This window comes from Callithrix jacchus, chromosome 15 (assembly GCF_049354715.1).
Source record: "Callithrix jacchus isolate 240 chromosome 15, calJac240_pri, whole genome shotgun sequence".
In the NCBI taxonomy this organism is placed as follows: Eukaryota; Metazoa; Chordata; class Mammalia; order Primates; family Cebidae; genus Callithrix; species Callithrix jacchus.
In genome coordinates, this window is record NC_133516.1 from 91,205,571 (window position 1) to 91,222,971 (window position 17,401).

The 17,401-nt window shown below is 40.3% G+C and overlaps 2 protein-coding genes across 18 annotated transcripts in view; one reads left to right on the plus strand and one right to left on the minus strand.

Moving 5' to 3' along the window:
* CMSS1 (cms1 ribosomal small subunit homolog) overlaps nt 1-17,401 on the plus strand; it is a 390,132-nt gene that overhangs the window by 238,076 nt on the left and 134,655 nt on the right. The window contains exon 1 of one of the 15 annotated variants that reach the window (XM_078352218.1): nt 989-8,638. The exons of the other annotated variants lie outside the window; for them this stretch is intronic. The gene's annotated coding sequence lies outside the window, so the exon portion shown is untranslated. Of the gene's footprint in view, nt 1-988; nt 8,639-17,401 lie in introns of those variants that run through there. 15 annotated transcript variants of the gene reach the window in all.
* The window catches only part of FILIP1L (filamin A interacting protein 1 like), a 305,341-nt gene that overhangs the window by 223,477 nt on the left and 64,463 nt on the right, over nt 1-17,401 (minus strand). The gene's annotated exons all lie outside the window — the stretch shown is intronic.

Consider the following 17,401-nt stretch of genomic DNA (forward strand, 5'->3'; position numbering starts at 1 on the left):
GTTGTTATCATGAAACACTTCATTTGAATGACTATTACAGGCTGAACAGGATGTCCAATGCCAGGGGGCTGTGACATTTTGAGAGGGCGGTGCTGGGAGCCATGTGGGACTCTTTTCCCATCACGGCCAAGTGAATGTTTTCTCAGGTCATAGGACCTCTAGGGTTGCAGATGGAGAAACTTTGAGTCAGTGGCTGTGTAGATGTCCCTTGAGTCTGGATTATGCATTTGAAAACATTATTACTTTGCCTTAGGGAAGAGAGATAGTCTCATTTTAAAAAGAAAAAAGTTTTTATAACAAGTTCATTTATTCTACCAGGAATTTCGCTGAAAAATCTGTCCTAAGTATGTCTTTGCTGCCAAATCCCACGCTTTATAGTTAACCAAAGTTGACTCTATGACCTGTTAAATTTTCCTTGGACAGTTGGATGTGATCATGGAAGGGTGATTGCCAAAGTTTTATTTCAGCTCAGATATAGCTAAATGCAAGAAATCACTTCCTGACACCTTTCTTCTGCCTGACCCACCCTAAATCACCGTTTTTCAAACAAGCTGTGAGATCTACAAAATGGTCTACCTGTGTTCCAGGTATGACTGGTTTACAATCTCTTTAGAAAAGCAAAATTATGATGGAAACGCTATGGCATCCTAAGCTGTAAGGGCTTGAAGATAAATGTAACTTCACGTCTGTGAAACTAAATATTTACCTTCCACATGATTTACTGCATCTTTGTTCCTTTCCACACTGAGCTTTTTCTTTATTTGCATCCCTTCATCTCCAAGCTACTTTTTAGTAGCCCTGTTATGTCAGTGTTTTGTGATGTTACAAAAAAGCAAAGAATGTGAGGTCAAATTTTCCATTACATACTTCAACAGGAATGCCAGGGAACTTAGCCAAACTCAGGCTACAAAAAAAATAAATAAAAATTACAGGAAAGATGATTCATTAATCAACAATCGCCTTACCAAGAAAGTAGAATTACTTGTATGCATTTGGTTTGGGGAACGGGGATGAGTGCAGACAGCCAGGCTGTGGGTGAAATGAGGGTCTTTTATGTCTACATAGCGTGGTTTCAGACCTATCAGACATCTTTTAAACTGTAAAGTTCAGGAGAAAGAAAGGCACTTTGTGCTTTGATTTATCTCACCTTTTTCTTCTTTCAACATGAAAGTGTATCACGTGTTGACCCCAACTACACAATTTGATTTAAAAAAATAATGACAGCTGAAAACTGGGATAGAAAGGCACAGGCGGCCCCTCAGGAACAGCGAGAACAGGGACCACTGCCATTCCTTCCTCTGTCCTCAGCTATATGAGCCGAGTCCCCTTTTCATTTCATGTAGGTCCCCTTCTGTTCCCCTTTGTCTTTATTTTGCCATACGCTCTGGATCATCATCCCCAAAACATTGCCATATTAATAGAAATGCTGGAATTTGGCCTTTAAATATAGTCGTTACATATTAAAGGATCTACAATGGGCAAAAATTGTGGAATAGATGAAAACAATAGCCACTGACATTTTTTAAAGCCTACACGTTCCTAAGATTCCTCTTAAACAGAATGATCCAATCACAGAGCTTTAGTGCTATGTCAAACGCAATATAAAGCTTGATTTTTTTTTTTGTATTCTAATAAGAAGACCATCCAGTAGGAAAAAACATTGACTCTATGAACAGCCAATACCAGGTACAGTGAAATCTGTTCTCTGATGGTTCTTCAGCTAGCCTGTGAGCACCACCATGTAATAAAAGGCTCTAAACTGTGATTGACGTTGTTGTAAGATCTTTGTGCTCCTTTTGACTAATCAAAGACAAGTCATATCAGGGTCAGGTATCATTTTATGACTAAGTGTATTTTATTTAGTTCTTTGGAAATTGGTAATCTGTATATGGTTGAGACACTGTTAACTAGAGTACATAATTAATCACAACCATTCCAGCCATGCCGGATGATACTATATTTACTGAAGAATTTTATTGCCTTTTATGGAGACCATGAGGGAGGAATAGAGAGCAGATTTTGTTTTGTTTTTTTTCCTTTTCCACATAGCTGGTAACCCAGTTGCTATAACCATTTCTTCCACACAAAGGGACAATAACATGAGAAATAAACGTTTTAAAGTTCCTAACAATTGAATACTTCTTATGGGAATCTGGGGCGGCAGTTCAAGAAAAGAAATGGATTGAAGGAGAGGAATAGAGCCAAAGTTCCCAGACCTTGACAATTAGGGTGAGTGTAACAACTCCACTTCATCATGGAAAAATGTGAAGTCCTGCATCACTGTGGACGAAAATGACTGCATTTGCAGAACAAGACTGATAAGGGGCTGACATAACCCGGGCTGGTCCGAGCCTTCTTTGCGCATCTCTCTTTACCTCGATGTGAAGGTCAGCGACAGACCCCCCATCAGAGAATGTTTTTTGAATTATAATGATGGAGATAAGTATCCTGCGTCTCAAATTGACAAGAATTAGTCCCCAGTCCTCAGAGCTCAGAGAGGCTTTCTTTGGGCATGTCCAGTATTTCATTTTTTACTGTGTTGTGCCTTATCTGATCTCTGTACATGCAAGTAAGGAAAAGAGAAAATATATGCAGAGCATCATGTCCAGTAAGTTTTATTCCCCCTTTGTCATTCCAAAGTCTCTCTGCCTCTGTTCGTTTCAGCTATATTAAGTATTTGTTTCCTTGGTTCTTGAATCACATTTTCTTGAGGCTTACAGCAGTTCAGCAGTCTCTAAGGTCTCTTTTCCCTCACTCATCCCCTCACTTCTCTATTTTAACTACTTTTTCAGGCCAGTAGGTATTTATTACTCTTTGCTGTAGGAGATGGGCTGTAAGAGACAGGCTCCACCCCATCCTACCATACTTCCAGACTTTATTCCTTTTAATCTTCTAACTAACCATCCATTTGAGTCAGTAAGGACTTTGAGACTTGACAAATTTACATCCCTGGAAGGTGATTATGATACGGTGAATTTATTTTTTAAAACCTTTTTTTTTTTTTTGAGACGGAGTTTCGCTCTTGTTACCCAGGCTGGAGTGCAATGGCGCGATCTCGGCTCACCGCAACCTCCACCTCCTGGGTTCAGGCAATTCTCCTGCCTCAGCCTCCTGAGTAGCTGGGATTACAGGCATGTGCCACCATGCCCAGCTAATTTTTTGTATTTTTAGTAGAGACGAGGTTTCACCATGTTGACCCGGCTAGTCTCGATCTCTTGACCTCATGATCCACCGGCCACGGCCTCCCAAAGTGCCGGGATTACAGGCATGAGCCACCGTGCCCGGCCCAAAACTTTTTTTTTTAATGACAAAAAATTGTGTATATTTAGGGGGTACAATGTGAAGCGTTAATCTCTGTATACATTATAGAAAGAGTCAATCAAGCTAATTAGTATATCCATCACCTCACCAATTTATGTAATTGTGATAAGAACATTAAAAATTTATTATAGCAATTTTGAAATATGCAGTGTATTAATTTGAGTAACTGTGGTCACCATGCAGTGCAATAGAGATCAACTTCTTTAGATTCCACATGTAAACGAGATCATGCATACTTGTCTTTCTGTGCCTAGCTTATTTTACTTAGCATGATGTCTCCAGTTCCATCCATGTTATTGGAAGGACAGAATTTCCTTCAGTCTGAAGCCTAGCTAGCAGTTCATTGTGTATATATACCATATTTTTATAAAGAACTCTGTCCTGCTTTGCAAGATTTTTAAAGGGAACATGCTTTAGAACAAGACTCATTGAGGTTTCAGTTCAAATCCCATGACCTTGAGCCAGTTACTTGCCTCATTTATTCATTTAACAAATTTTGACTGAGTATCTTCTATGTGGCAGGCATTGTGATGAGCACAAGGGATGCAGCTGTTTACAAGACTGACATGGTCTTTGCCCTCAGCAAGTTTATATTCTAGTTAGGGAAACCAATGAAAAATGAATATTTAAATAAGAATTTCCATCATCTTAAGTATAAAGAAGAAGTAGCATAGGGGAATCTGAGTCAAGGGGGACAGGGAAAACTATTTTTGAAACAGTAGTAAAGCTGAGGCTCAAAGCATGAGTAGGAGTTAGGCAAACAGAGAGTATATAAGAGCATCACAGGCTGAAGGACAGCCTGCTCCAGGAACCCAAGTCAGGAAGAAACTTGGGACAAAAGAGGAACTGAAAAAAGACAAGCCTAGACTAGAGCCCCATGAAAGAGAGGGAAGTAGAAAGATACAGAGGTAGTGAAGACAGATCATGGAGGGCCTTGGCACTGGCAAGAATCTTGGTCTTTCTAATAGCAATGAGTAGCCACTGAAAGATTTTTTAATTAGGTAAAAACTTGATTATATTTGTGTTTAAATCACTCTAATTATTGTACCTCATCACACAGTAGATGAGAGAACAAGAAGGAAACCAGTGTGAATAGGGCTGGCACCAGTGGGTGTTGAACAATGAGAACATGTGGACTCAGGGAGAGGAGCATCACACACTGGGGGCAGTTGGAGGTGGGTAGGGGAGAGACAGTGTGGGGCGGGAGGGAGGGGAGGGTAGAGAGCGATAACATGGGGAGAAATGCCAGATATAGTATGCACCTAAAGTAAAATAAATAAATTTTTTAAAAAAAGGTTGGCGCCATTTTTCAGGTGAGAGATGATGGTGGCAGTCAGTGGAGTAGTCAATGGCTCCAAAACAGATTGAGGAGGTCGAGCTGACAGGATTTAGTGGCTCTCTGCTTTGGTGACATTGCAGAACAGGAGTGTCTCTGATAACTTTCGTTTTTCTGATGTGAGGTGCTGTTTCCTGCAGTTAAGAACTTTTAGAGGAGAGTCTAGCCTGGGGGTAAATAGGACTAGATCCTAAGCTCGGTTTGGAACATGTCTGATCTGAGATGCTTGTGATATATCCAAGTGGAGATGGTATGCAAGTAACTGGAAAAACAGATCTGGAGCTCTCAAGAGATGTCTAGGCTAGAAATATATGTTGGGGAACAGTTTATAGATTGTATTTAAAGCTGTGAATATGGCCTTTGTAAGCCTCAGTTGTTGCATCTATTAACTTGGAAATAATAATCTAGCTGTGCAGAGGTTGAAAGGGATGCGTACAGCACATAGCTCAGGGTAAGCTCTCAGTGTATGGTAATTGCCATGATTACTATATCTAGGAAAATCTCACAGCCTTATTCTCTGAGTTGGCAGTAATTGACAAAGAGGAGAGTGGAAAGGAGTGAATGAAGGAATGAACTTAACTCTGTAAGAATATCAAGATAAAGCATTAGCTTTCATTGTGTTGCTGTGTTAGAATTTTTTTTTTCTAAGTTTTAATTCCCAGGCATACCTCCTCTCGCAAACACCTCCTATAATTCTCCCCTGAAAAATCGGGGGACTTCATTTATCTTAAATGAGACATTTGGATCCAAACGATTTCTGAGGCTGCCACCAGGTTCTTCATTTTGGTGGGTTCTCATCATTGCTGCTGCAGGGACTGATTTCTTGAGAAATATTTATCTAAATGTTCTTCTGGTAACGTTATTTTTAGGAAGGTAAAGCCTTTACATTTCCAGACAGCAGCTTTGCTGTGAATGTGGGGAAACCACAGAAAGCTGTAATACATTGCACATGTCCGCAAGGCCTTCTGGGCTTCTTGGCATTCCTAATGATGATCATGATCCCACTTGGTGGAGGCTGACCCTCCCTGCAGCTGGTGTCCTTTCTGTGCAGGGATGAGGTCATTGGGGAAGAGGGAGGAGGCGGAGCTGGGGTGGATGAGAAAAGGGAAGGGGAAGAAGCTGTCACTTCTGCATTCTTGGTGGAAAAATGGAAACGTGTTTGCCACATGCTTGCTTTGTTTGTTTATTTTTTAAGGAAAGGGCATGGAGAGACAAGAGGATAGTGAGGAACTGTAACATGATGACAGCTTGGTTTTCCCCAAGGCTGCACTGCTATCAATATCCTCAGTAACAGCCTCATCAAATTTCCCAGGGCACTGATAACCGTATGAATCTAATCTCAAATACTTGAAAGGGCTCAGAGCAGGATATTCCAGCTCTTTAGATCCTCGTGACTTCTTTAGAGTTATGAAAATTCCTAATTCTAGATAGCCCACTTCTCCTGAGGCTTCAGACATGTCTTAAAAAGGGAAATTCAGAATTATTTTTATGTTTGACAATGTAGTTACAACTAACAGGTTGTTCTTCATCTAATTCTCAAAAGTTGTCAGTGAAAATAAAAAATAAAAAACTTTTTTTTTTTTGGTTTACTAGCAGTAGCCAAACTGTTAGACCATAGTTTTATCTCTAGAGCTTGAATACACAGAGATTATAAATCTAGAATTCCCCAGCTGTTCACAGGGTTGTTGTTACAATTGGTTGTTGTTGATATTTTTGGGGGGAGAGAGGTTAGCAAAAGAGGGGTCCTGTTGGCATTACAGGGAATGACCTGGCCTGGGCACAGTCATGGTCAACCACTTCGCCATCTCAGCTCCAGGTCATAGCAATGAGTCAACACTGACGGAATTGAGAAAAGTACTCAAAATCCTCTCAAGACAGTTTTGAACCCTTCTTGGGTAAGGTAAGGCCAGGTCTGATTAGCCTTTGTATCTTCAGTGCCTCAGCCAGGGTCTGACACATAGTAAGTGCTCAGTGAGTGGCCGAGTAACCCAGTTTTCCTGTTGTCCATGGTTCAGGACTACTGTTGGTTGTCAGAACAAATGACTATGAGTAATTAGGTGGAGGGAAAAAAATATTTCCTCCTAAATCGTGGAGAAAGAGGCTGTTATTTGAGTAAGTGTAATAGTTGACAGTCAACAGTGCTCCTGACTTCTGTTTTCAAGATTGAACATAAAGGGTACTGTCCTCAGGTTTTGAAGGTCCAAAACTGCTAAATGTTTTAGCCATTACAGTTTTTTAACCTTAATTTCCTTGTTGGTCAAATGGGTATAATACTTTCTCTGCCTAGCTTCCCAGGGTTATTTTCAGGATTGAATGCTTTTAAGGAAGTGAAACTAGTAAGAACTATCAGAGGTAAGGGTTGTTACTGGTTTCTTTTGAGAACAATATATCTCTTAACAATTTTAGAAGAAAAAAATGGTTTTGAATTCCTTGAGAAAAAGGTGCTTCCAAAGCATATTTGTTGATGCAATTGTTGTTATCCCTCTTTAAGCTTCATGTATTTAAAAATTAATGACAGCTCTCGGCTGGGTGTGGTGGCTCACGCCTGTAATCCAAGCACTTTGGAGGCCAAGGTGGGTGGATCACCTGAGGTCGGGAGTTCAAGACCAGCCTGACCAACATGAAGACACCCGTCTTAAAAAAAAAAAAAAATGAATGACAGCTCTCTTCCTTTCTGGAAAGCTTTTATGACTTAACTCCAAATTCTGTGTGTTTAAAAAAACTGAAGTACCTTGTCCTCCTTAACGAATACCATTATTATTCATAAGCTCTGAAACCAGCGAGGGTCATAAAGCTACTGACTGCAGGTGATTAAGTGGCCACAAATAAAGCGCTGCTGTTACCACATGTCAATTCTTTCCCTGCAGTTTGCGCCTCCACAAACGGTGATTCAGCTGCAGGTGTCTGTTAAGAGACAGTGGAGTTTTGTCCTTCTGGAAGCCTCACTGTGTGTGAAGCCAAGAAACAATGCCTCTGCCACTGTCTAGCTGTGGCCTTGATCAAATCGTTCCACCTCTCTTAGCCTCTGCTTCCTCTTTTCTTAACTGAGAAAGCATTCAGTGGCTGTGTGTCTGGGCCTCACTGCTCTCCCCAAAAGACATTTGAAAAAGAAAGGAAGGCATTTTTGGTTGTCAAAATGACAGTGTGGGCAAAAAATGATAGGGTGGAGGTAGCTTGTGGCACTTCGTAGGCACATTTTCTATGGTGAGCTGAGCAGACTTATGAAAGAACGAATTGTCCCCCCATAGTGTAAATGGACCCTCTTAAGAAACCCTGGGCCATAGGCTGTGAGAGTGAAAGGGTTCACAATTACCAATAAGGGACTGTCCCAAGCAAGCTGGCATGTAGGGGCCAACCAGCCACAATCCAAGGCCACTTGTACTTGCATTGTCTTCCCGCATTCTGGCCCCGTTTGCCCCACAAATGACCAGATCCCAAGCTCTGCTGAACAGCTGTCAGGGGAGGGGACAGATAGGACAGACCACATACCTTCCATGGTCTTTATTTTACTAGGAAAACTAGCAATAGAATTCAAGTTAGCTCACTTGTTTATCCCTTAGTTTGGTTATGCTTTAGTCCCAGAGCCCCCTCCTTGCTCCCCTTTCCTGACTCTCAGAGCCTTTGGCACTGCCAGCCCTCAAGTATGGCAGCTGCTTGAAGCATTTGTTTGGGGTTAGGGAGGGAAGAGGAGGAAGAGTAGAGCCAACCCTTCCCCGCAGCTGTGGCTAACCGAGGCAAGCTGTGACACAGAGCTCACTCCATCTCAGTCAGGCCCACCCTGAAGCCATATCTGTGGGTGCAAAGTATTGTGACACATCCCACCACACAGTATAAGGGGAGAAACTGAACATGGTAATTAAGGTGCCAGGTGATCCTTACATCACGTTTTTGGACTGCCATTGAGAGAGGGAAAATAAAAACCAAATCAGGAATTCATTTCCACTCTGTTGACATCTCACTGAAGGAAGCAGTCAAGTCCAGGTGGGTTTTATGTTTCTCAGACCCTGTCCATGGACAGACTGGGAGTCCAGATTTTCCTGATGAGCCCCAGGCTTCTCTTCTAGTACAATTTCTTTCTGTTTCTAAATTTGTATTTTACTCTTTAAAAAAAAACTGGCGTGCGAAATTATGTAAGGTTGATATGATGATCTAGACTAATTGCTTAAATATGGACTTGGACAGTTGTGGAAAAGCACTTTTGTTTGTGTCATGGAATTAAAGTTACCACATATACAATAGATTATTTTCAAACATAATGGATTACATCTTATGTGAATAAAAGAGTATAGCAAAAAAAAGCATAAATTTTTTATGCCAAAAACAAAGTCAATGTCTGAATTTAACTGGAAAAAACTGTAGAAATTTGTCTTGACAATTGCAAACAGTTCTCTTTCCTTTTTCTTTTACTTCCTCTCCTTAGTACTTGAAATTATTCCTTTGGAAACAGATAGCTTCTCTGTGTTAGAGAAAAGTGACAAGTATAAATCATAGGAACAAGCAAACAATTTTCTTGTTTCACTTATCATCTCTTTTGAGATTTGAGCATCCTCAACAAAGGTTAGAGGTTAGGCTCCTACAGAACTTACCAAATGATGAAGGATTAATCTGGGGAGAGCTCTTTTCAAAGTCACTCGGCATTCTAAGGGAGGTTAATGTGGCATTAGAGTGTCGTATTTTTAAGAGGGAATCTTCTTTTTATTTATTGATCTATTTATACCTCATTTCCAAAATATGTACAGTACAGAAAATTAAAATAATTCACTGGGGAATAAAAGTGATTAGAATAAAAAAAATAAAAAGAATTAATTTAAAAAGTGATTAGAATATAAAGCCAGAGATAACAGTGAGAAACAGAAATAAGTTGAGCCTTGAATGACACGGGTTTGAACTGTGTCAACTTTTGCCATTCCTGAGACAGCAAGAGCAACCCTTCTTCCTCCTCCTCAGCCTACTTGAAGAATAGTGAATAGTAAATATAATTTCTTAACAAATAGCAAATACATTTTCTCTTCCTTACGATTGTCTTCTAATATTTCCTTTTCTCTAGCTTACTTTATTGTAAGACTACAGTTTTTCATAGATATACAACATACAAAATATTTGTCCATTGACTTTTTATGTTATCGATAAGGCCTCTGTTCAACAGGAAGCTACTGGTAGTTAAGTCTTGGGGAAGTCAAAAGTTATATGCGATTTTCAAGTGCACAGAGGGTGAGTGACCCTAACTCGAGTTATTCAAAGGACCATATACTATGTGGTTCTTTACGGTTACTAGAAGTAAATCGCAATTTAGCTCTAAGCTTCCTAGTGGCCTAAGTGAATGCTTTTTTAATGACACAGACTCATCTGTGGAAGGAATCTATTACGGGCATCATGGGGTGGTGTTTGGGGCAATTTTTTTAAATTTGTTTATTTGCCAGCATTTCTGGTAGATAAATTTCATAGACCAATAAATAAAAAGAATCTCTCTTAAAAATATGACACTCTGGTGCCATATTAATTTCCCTTATAGCTCTGAGTGATTTTTAAATGTGCCCTCTAATGAGTCAGGAACTTACAATGAGAGAGAGTTTGGTCAATATCAGAGAAAGGCATAACGTTTTTTTTTTTTGAGACGGGAGTTTTCGCTCTTATTACCCAGACTGGAGTGCAATGGTGCGATCTTGGCTCACCGCAACCTCCACCTCCTGGTGGAGGCAATTCTCCTGCCTCAGCCTCCTGAGTAGCTGGGACTACAGGCATGCGCCACCATGCCCAGCTAATTTTTTGTATTTTTAGTAGAGACGGGGTTTCACCATGTTGACCAGGATGGTCTCGATCTCTTGACCTCATGATCCACCCGCCTCGGCCTCCCAAAGTGCTGGGATTACAGGCTTGAGCCACCGCGCCCGGCCAGAAAGGCATAACTTTTTTAGATTTATGTGAAATGCTCACTATGAAAATGGAAAATCTCTTAAAATTGATTATAAACATGTTTTAATGCTAAAATACAACGTTTATCTGATTATGATAAGATCCAAATAAGATCATACTCATTTTCATTATTTTCTGTTTTTTTAGAGAAGTCTCTGTAAATTCCCCACTTTGTTTGTTTGGAGACAGTTTGCCGAGGCTTGAGTGCAGTGGTGCAATCTCTGCTCACTACAATCTCCACCTCCCAGGTTCAAGTGATTCTCCTGCCTCAGCCTCCCGAGTAGCTGGTATTACAGGTATGCACCACCTCGCCAGGCTGATTTTTGTATTTTTAGTACAGATGGGGTTTCACCATGGTGGCCAGGCTGGTCTCGAACTCCTGACCTTAAGGGATCCACCCACCTTGACCTCCAAAAGTGCTGGGATTACAGGCATGAGCCACTGTACCTGGCCTCCCCCAAGTTTTGTTAAATTAGCCCCTTTAACTTTAGAAGATGCCTCTGTAAGACACATTCCTTGGGAGCATGGAAGTAGCTCCTTGTGGAAGAGCATTCAAGAATTTGATCTGAAAGGCAACTCTATAATGCCCTCTACCAACTTACTTTCACATGTTTTAGGTAGCAGTGTGTTTCTTCTTGCAAGCAATCTTAAACCAACCTTCAATAGAGTAATCACATAAAAGTGATATTTTATTAGTGTAGATATATTTTTAAACCATCATTGAATAATATATACTTATTATAAAGACAGTTATTAAGATCAGTGAAACCCTCTCCATAAGTCAGAAGTTTAAATGGATCACAATTCTCTGTCAGTTCAGCTTCTTATTTTTTCCCCACATTCTTTTTTGTTACAGGTTTTTAAAACTAACTTTTACACCTCAATATATGCTATGCAATTAGTCTAATCCAGAAGCTTGAAAGAGGAGTAGTAAATAATTTTATTTCAAAATTGAATAATATAAACCAGTGGCTTATATTTCTAAAAACATACATTTTATTACATATTTTATGTAAGTATATAATTTAATGTAACGTATTTTATATGTCATATATTAACATGTTATTAAAATACATATTTGTAGTATGAAGTATATTATAAAATATTTTATGTATTTATACATAAATATAAACGTGATAAATATAAAATATGTTAAGCAGGAAGCACATGTAATTTACCAACTCACCCTTAAATGATCTATAATATTATCATGTCATATGTGTTATTTGTCACATGTTATTTAGGCTACCAATGGGCATAATTAGTGGTCTGAGAGTTAGTTCCTTCAGAACTGACTAGGCCCCCATGATGCACACTTATAATGGGCAACTGTGTTCCAGCTTTTCTTGACATGTAATGAACTATGGCATATGTGGACTACACTAATTTATTCCACTGGAGTTTTACGTGAGAGCAGACATGGCACAGTCCAGAAACGAATCAAAGACTCATGCAGATCAATACCCTTCTTACTGAATGGTACATTGATGACTCACTTCTGTCCAGCAGAATTGCAGGCGGAGCTTTTGTTTCAAGGTCTGAGGGGTGATAGTGGTAGTGATGGTTGTGGTATGTGCATGTGTGTGTCCTCCTAGAACTGAGTGCTCCCAGTTGGAGGATGGGTCTTTTGGCACCATTTGTGCTATTACTGTGGCTTTATTAACTGAACCTCTAAGTGAAACTGATGAAGCCTCGCCTCCATTTTCTTGAGCATAGATGAGCAATTCAAGGTTAGTCTAGGAAAGAGGGCCTGAGACATGAAGATAGCCAAAGAGCAAGAATTAACACTGAGAATCCATGGGAAAGTCAATGCAGGGTTTCTTTCCATAACCAAATTTTAAAATAATTATATTCTAAAATTTTACAAGGGCAAAATGGAAAGTATCTTCCCCAACCTCATGTAAACCAGTTGTTTGAGGATATACTGTATGAGGTGAACTTTCTGGATATGATATGAGGTAAAGTTATAAATAAATTCATATTTGATCTTGTTTTAGATATGTAAATATCCTTAAATGCCTTGTTATTTTCTAGGGTTTATATTTTCACAGGAATTTTTAAAACCTGTAATATATAATTTCCCCTAAATAAGATGAAATTTAGTTCATCCCTGGGATAAATGCCATGTACATCACCTGTGGAGTTGTTCACCTGCCCTCCCTTTGGTTGCCAGTCATTATTTCTTATTTCCATTCTCTCCTGAAACAAGGGTGCTCCTACTCTGTTGGCAGAATGCTACCTATACCTCTATCCTCAAACCCCATATATTGCTCCAATTTGGGGCGTAATTGGAAGTCATTGTATAATTCACCATAGCAAGCCTGCCCCAGAAGCGTCTTGAAAAGACACAGTTTCCTAGGACTGCCATAACAGATTACTACAAATTGGGTGATTTATAATAACAAGTATGCATGCTCTCACCATTCTCAAAGCTAGAAGTTCGAAATCAAAGTGTCAGCAGGGGTATGCTTCCTCCAGAGGCTCCAGGGAAGAAAATGCTTCCTTGCTTTTAGTAGCTTCTTGTGCTTGCCAACAGTCCTTGGCTTGTGGCAGCGTAAACTCCCAAATCTGCCGCTGTCTTTACGTAGTTGTCTTCCCTCATTGTGTCTGTATCCAAATTTCTCTCTTCTCATAAGGACATTAGTCATTGGATTGAGGCCCATGCTAATCCAGTGTGACCTTATCTTAACTTGATAACATGTGCAAAGACCCTATTTCCAAATACAGTCACATTCACAGGTTTCGCCAGGTGCATCAGTTTGGGAGAGTGGGACAATGGGTATTCAGCCTAGTACAGGCAGTAAGAATCTCGCTGCATTCTCTCATTTCTCTGAGCATTTGGGGGTCTACACTTGAGCATTCTATTTGTTTTCACTGCAATATCTTTCTTACCTGGAAAACTATCTAAAGCCACAGAATCCCTAACTAATCAATTATTTAGTGACTGTCTCAGCACATGCTGAGTCTATATTATCTTTTAAAACTGCCCCTTGGGGCCAGATTTTGTTCTCCGTTATTCATATGCAACTTCCTACTAGAATCAAAGTGAATTGCATCCAAGTGTTTCCAGGCATTGACTCTGGCCCACACTTAACTTCTTCCCAAATTCTATACGTTGTTCTCTGTATATCCGGACATTCGGCTTACTTAAAAGTATGTAATGTTCTCCCCAAGGCTTCAAAGAGCTACATTATTCTCAAATCTTTTACTACTTGAGCTTCCCTAGTATTGTAAACGCTGGCCAAGGGTCAAACATTTGTGTGCTTTCAAGATAGCGTGTCCTGTTTAAATCCCTTCCTTAACCAAGGTTGCCATTGTACTGTGAAGGAGGTTTAGAGCAAAGGTCACAAACTAACCCAGACATCACATTCCCCTTTCCCCCTTGATATGTTCTCTCTGACTTGCATGATGGTTTTTTGAAAGAACATGAGTTAGTTGCTAACAATAGCAAATTTCACAAAGAGATAGAGATATCCGGCTTTTCTTGAAAGCTCAGAAGATCTGGAAACCCTAGGCCCACAATTCTTGCAGCTGGACAGAGCTGGGGAGTGGCTGTCCCTTCAGGCAGAGCATGTAATGTACTCTTGCCTGCACCATGAACCAGTTTGACCTGCCTCATTCATTATGTTATGTTACATCACGTCACGTCATGTCATGTCACATCACGTCACATCACCTGTCTGCCCCTGTTGGCATTTGAGCGATCCACTCCTAGCCCAGTAATTGGGAATACAGCATGAATAATCTTGCAGATGTGGCTCAGAAAAACCATGCTGGACAACTGGATCAAAGGAGGGCAGATCACTGATTTCCCTTCCCTCTGGGCTGCACTGTCTTTTGGCAATTCCCACCAATACCCTCAAGCCTTGAGATGAGATGCACGCCTCTCTCACAATGCCTCTGGATCCCATAGGCTTGCCCCCTTTCTCTCACCGTCACTGCTGTCACTGTTGAGTTCAGGTGCAAAAACTGAAATGTTCAGAAGTATGAGGTAATTTCAAATTCATTGTCATGTTAATCTGTTAAGCTTGGGTTTTATTAATCACAACACAGTCGCTTCTAGAGACTTCTGATTGCCTTTTCCCAGCTTGCAGAGCCTCTTTTGTCCCTTCTTGCTGATCATCTCGTCTTGCGTGCTTTATCCTTTACCTCCTGGCCAATAGTATTTTGACATCAGGTCACAGTTGTCTTTCTAGAAGCCTCCTGCCTCAGACTCTTACCAAAGTCCTCACGGTCGGCCCTTCGGAACATTCTCAGCAGCTCCTATCCCTATTCAGTTCTCCCAGTCCTCCCTGTCCTGGCCTTACTGATTTCTTCTTGTATGCATAGTGCTTCTAGTACAGGACTATCATCTCAAGCACAGAGGATCCTGAACAGCGTCTCTCTTGCTTTCCTCTTTAGCATTACTGAACACCTCTTAGTTCTGTTATCCCCAACATCACCGGCTCACTCAGTCCATCCAGCCGACAGAAAATCATGTTCACTGATCCAAGTGGCCATATGCTCCTCTCAGGAACTCCCAGGACAACTTGTCATGTTAAGACAATCACCATCTAGTGCTAGAAAAAAGCTGATTTGTCTCTCTACACAGATTTGTAAATACTAAAGACTGTCTTTACCTTTTATTTTAGAGTTTATAAGAGTAACCCATGTTCACTGAATGTGGAAAATATGTAAAGATGCAGAGATAAAAATACAAATTACCCATTGCTATACCACCTAGATTAAAAACCAGAGCCAGCATTTTGATATGCGTATTTTCACATTTATATTTTAATCTCTTCCCTTCCCTGTTCTTTAGTACTCATTTTTGAGAAAAGAGTGATTTTTGTGATTCTCCCAGTATTTTAGAAAAGAGAGAGAGGCTAGAGAAAATCTAGCCTTATATTTCAGAATGCTCTCAATATTGTACACATTTTTTCTTATTTATATTAAATTGCCCTTCCACAATATGAAGGGTAGATATGAAGTTTTTCTTAACTACCTTCAAGGAGTCCAAAGATCATCTGTATAGTACCGTCATTTTTCTGATAGGATAGATTGTATTATGGACAACACTGTGTATGGAGTACAAGCTTAGTCTTATTCAGAGAAGGATAGCCTAATTGATCTGGTTGAGGAAGTAAGGCACAGATAAAACATTTATATTTGCTCAACGTAGCATGAAAGTATGAGCTATGGTATACCAAGGTCTTAAGATGGGACTTGAAAAGAGGGGAAGGCAGGGAGTAGAGTAGGTGCATTTTACATCATAAAAAGTGTAGGGTATTATTACCGGCTGAGAGTGTGGCAAGACCTTGGCTAGGAACCAAGTCTGACTCTCAGCTCTGGGATTTCCCCACAACATTTCCAGCTGATAAACTGTCAAATCTCCAATGCATCCTTCCATAAATATTGTTACATATTCCAGACCTCACATCTACTTTTAAATTTTTATGGGAGGCTTTTCAGAAACTTACTTTATAGCCTAGAATGTTTATTTTAAACAAGTGATTTCATATTAAAATAAATAAATTTCAGTGGCTTAGTGCTTACTACCTGGTGATACAAAGATAACAGAAGTTTATGATCTGCTCTTGTTGGGCTAAACAGAGATATCATTAACATTTTAGCCTCTAGGTCAGAAATGCTTTTAGCACTTTCTGGCTTTATCTGCTTGTGATTAACCAGTTTGTCATAATGTCATTATCACAGCTAATGTTGAGTTTCGAGGCAGCTGGAAACAACAAGTATCATATTGCTTTAGACTCCCACACAACCAGGTAGCAGCTCCAGACTATTAAAAAAAGGTTGAGGGGCAAGTGGGTTTTCCCACAACTTTGGGGTAGCCCTGTAAGAGAACTAATGACTGGCTGTCTCAGGGCAGCAGATTGTAATGGAAAGCTCCGGACATGGAGTCAGGAGCTCTGGTGCTGGCAGAGCCAGCATTTATCTGTATGATCCTTGCCTGCCACATGGCTTCTCCTTCCTGCCAGTGGACTAGGTGACTAAAGACCCTTTCCATTCTAATACGCTGTGACTGTGTTCTCCAATCATTTAATCTTTCTACAGGAAACCAAAAATGCAGTGAGATTTTAAGGAAAATGCAGTTACTTTAAGGAAAGATGACGTAATCTCTAGTCCGAGCTTCTTGCCCAGCCTTAGGCATGTCAGTTTCAAATACTCATTACATCATCAAGGAAAAAGGCCAATAAAAGCCCAGACCTCTCAAGCTGTAGAATCTACTTATAAATTAGAATGGACAGAGTAGCTGTGGTTTCTCTAAACTCTGAAACATTACATGTTCTTGGGTAACACTAAAATGCATTTTTGTGTCCTGCATCTCATTAAAGTTCTCGTGATATGTCTCTGTAAAAGTCTGCTTGCCTCCTGCAAGCAGGGAACGTGCCCTTGGTTATCTGTTACCAGTTAGCTCAGTTGGTTGAAATCCAAGGCTGTGGGAACAAGCCCCATTGGGACAGTTGCTTTCATGCAGAGAAGCCCCCTGCTTGCCCAAATGCATTCATTTGGTCACAGAAGGCATAGATGTGAGCATGGCTGGCTCAGCATAACCTATCCCTGCTACTGGAAAAATCACTCAAACCCTACATTCTTTTACAGGGTCTCTGACCTCATCCTTGTTTAGAATTAACAACTGTGAGCACAGTGCTGGGCCAATTTCTGTGTATTCCTCAAAGAGCCTTATGGCCTTTTACCTAGCTAAAAGGCCATCTAAATCCTTCAACATTGTGAAAGTTTGACAAAAATAGCTAGTCATTAGAGGCTGGCTCTTTGTAAGGTACTGTGTATGCTAAGTGTTTTGTGTCCATTCTCTCACTCATGCCTCAAAGT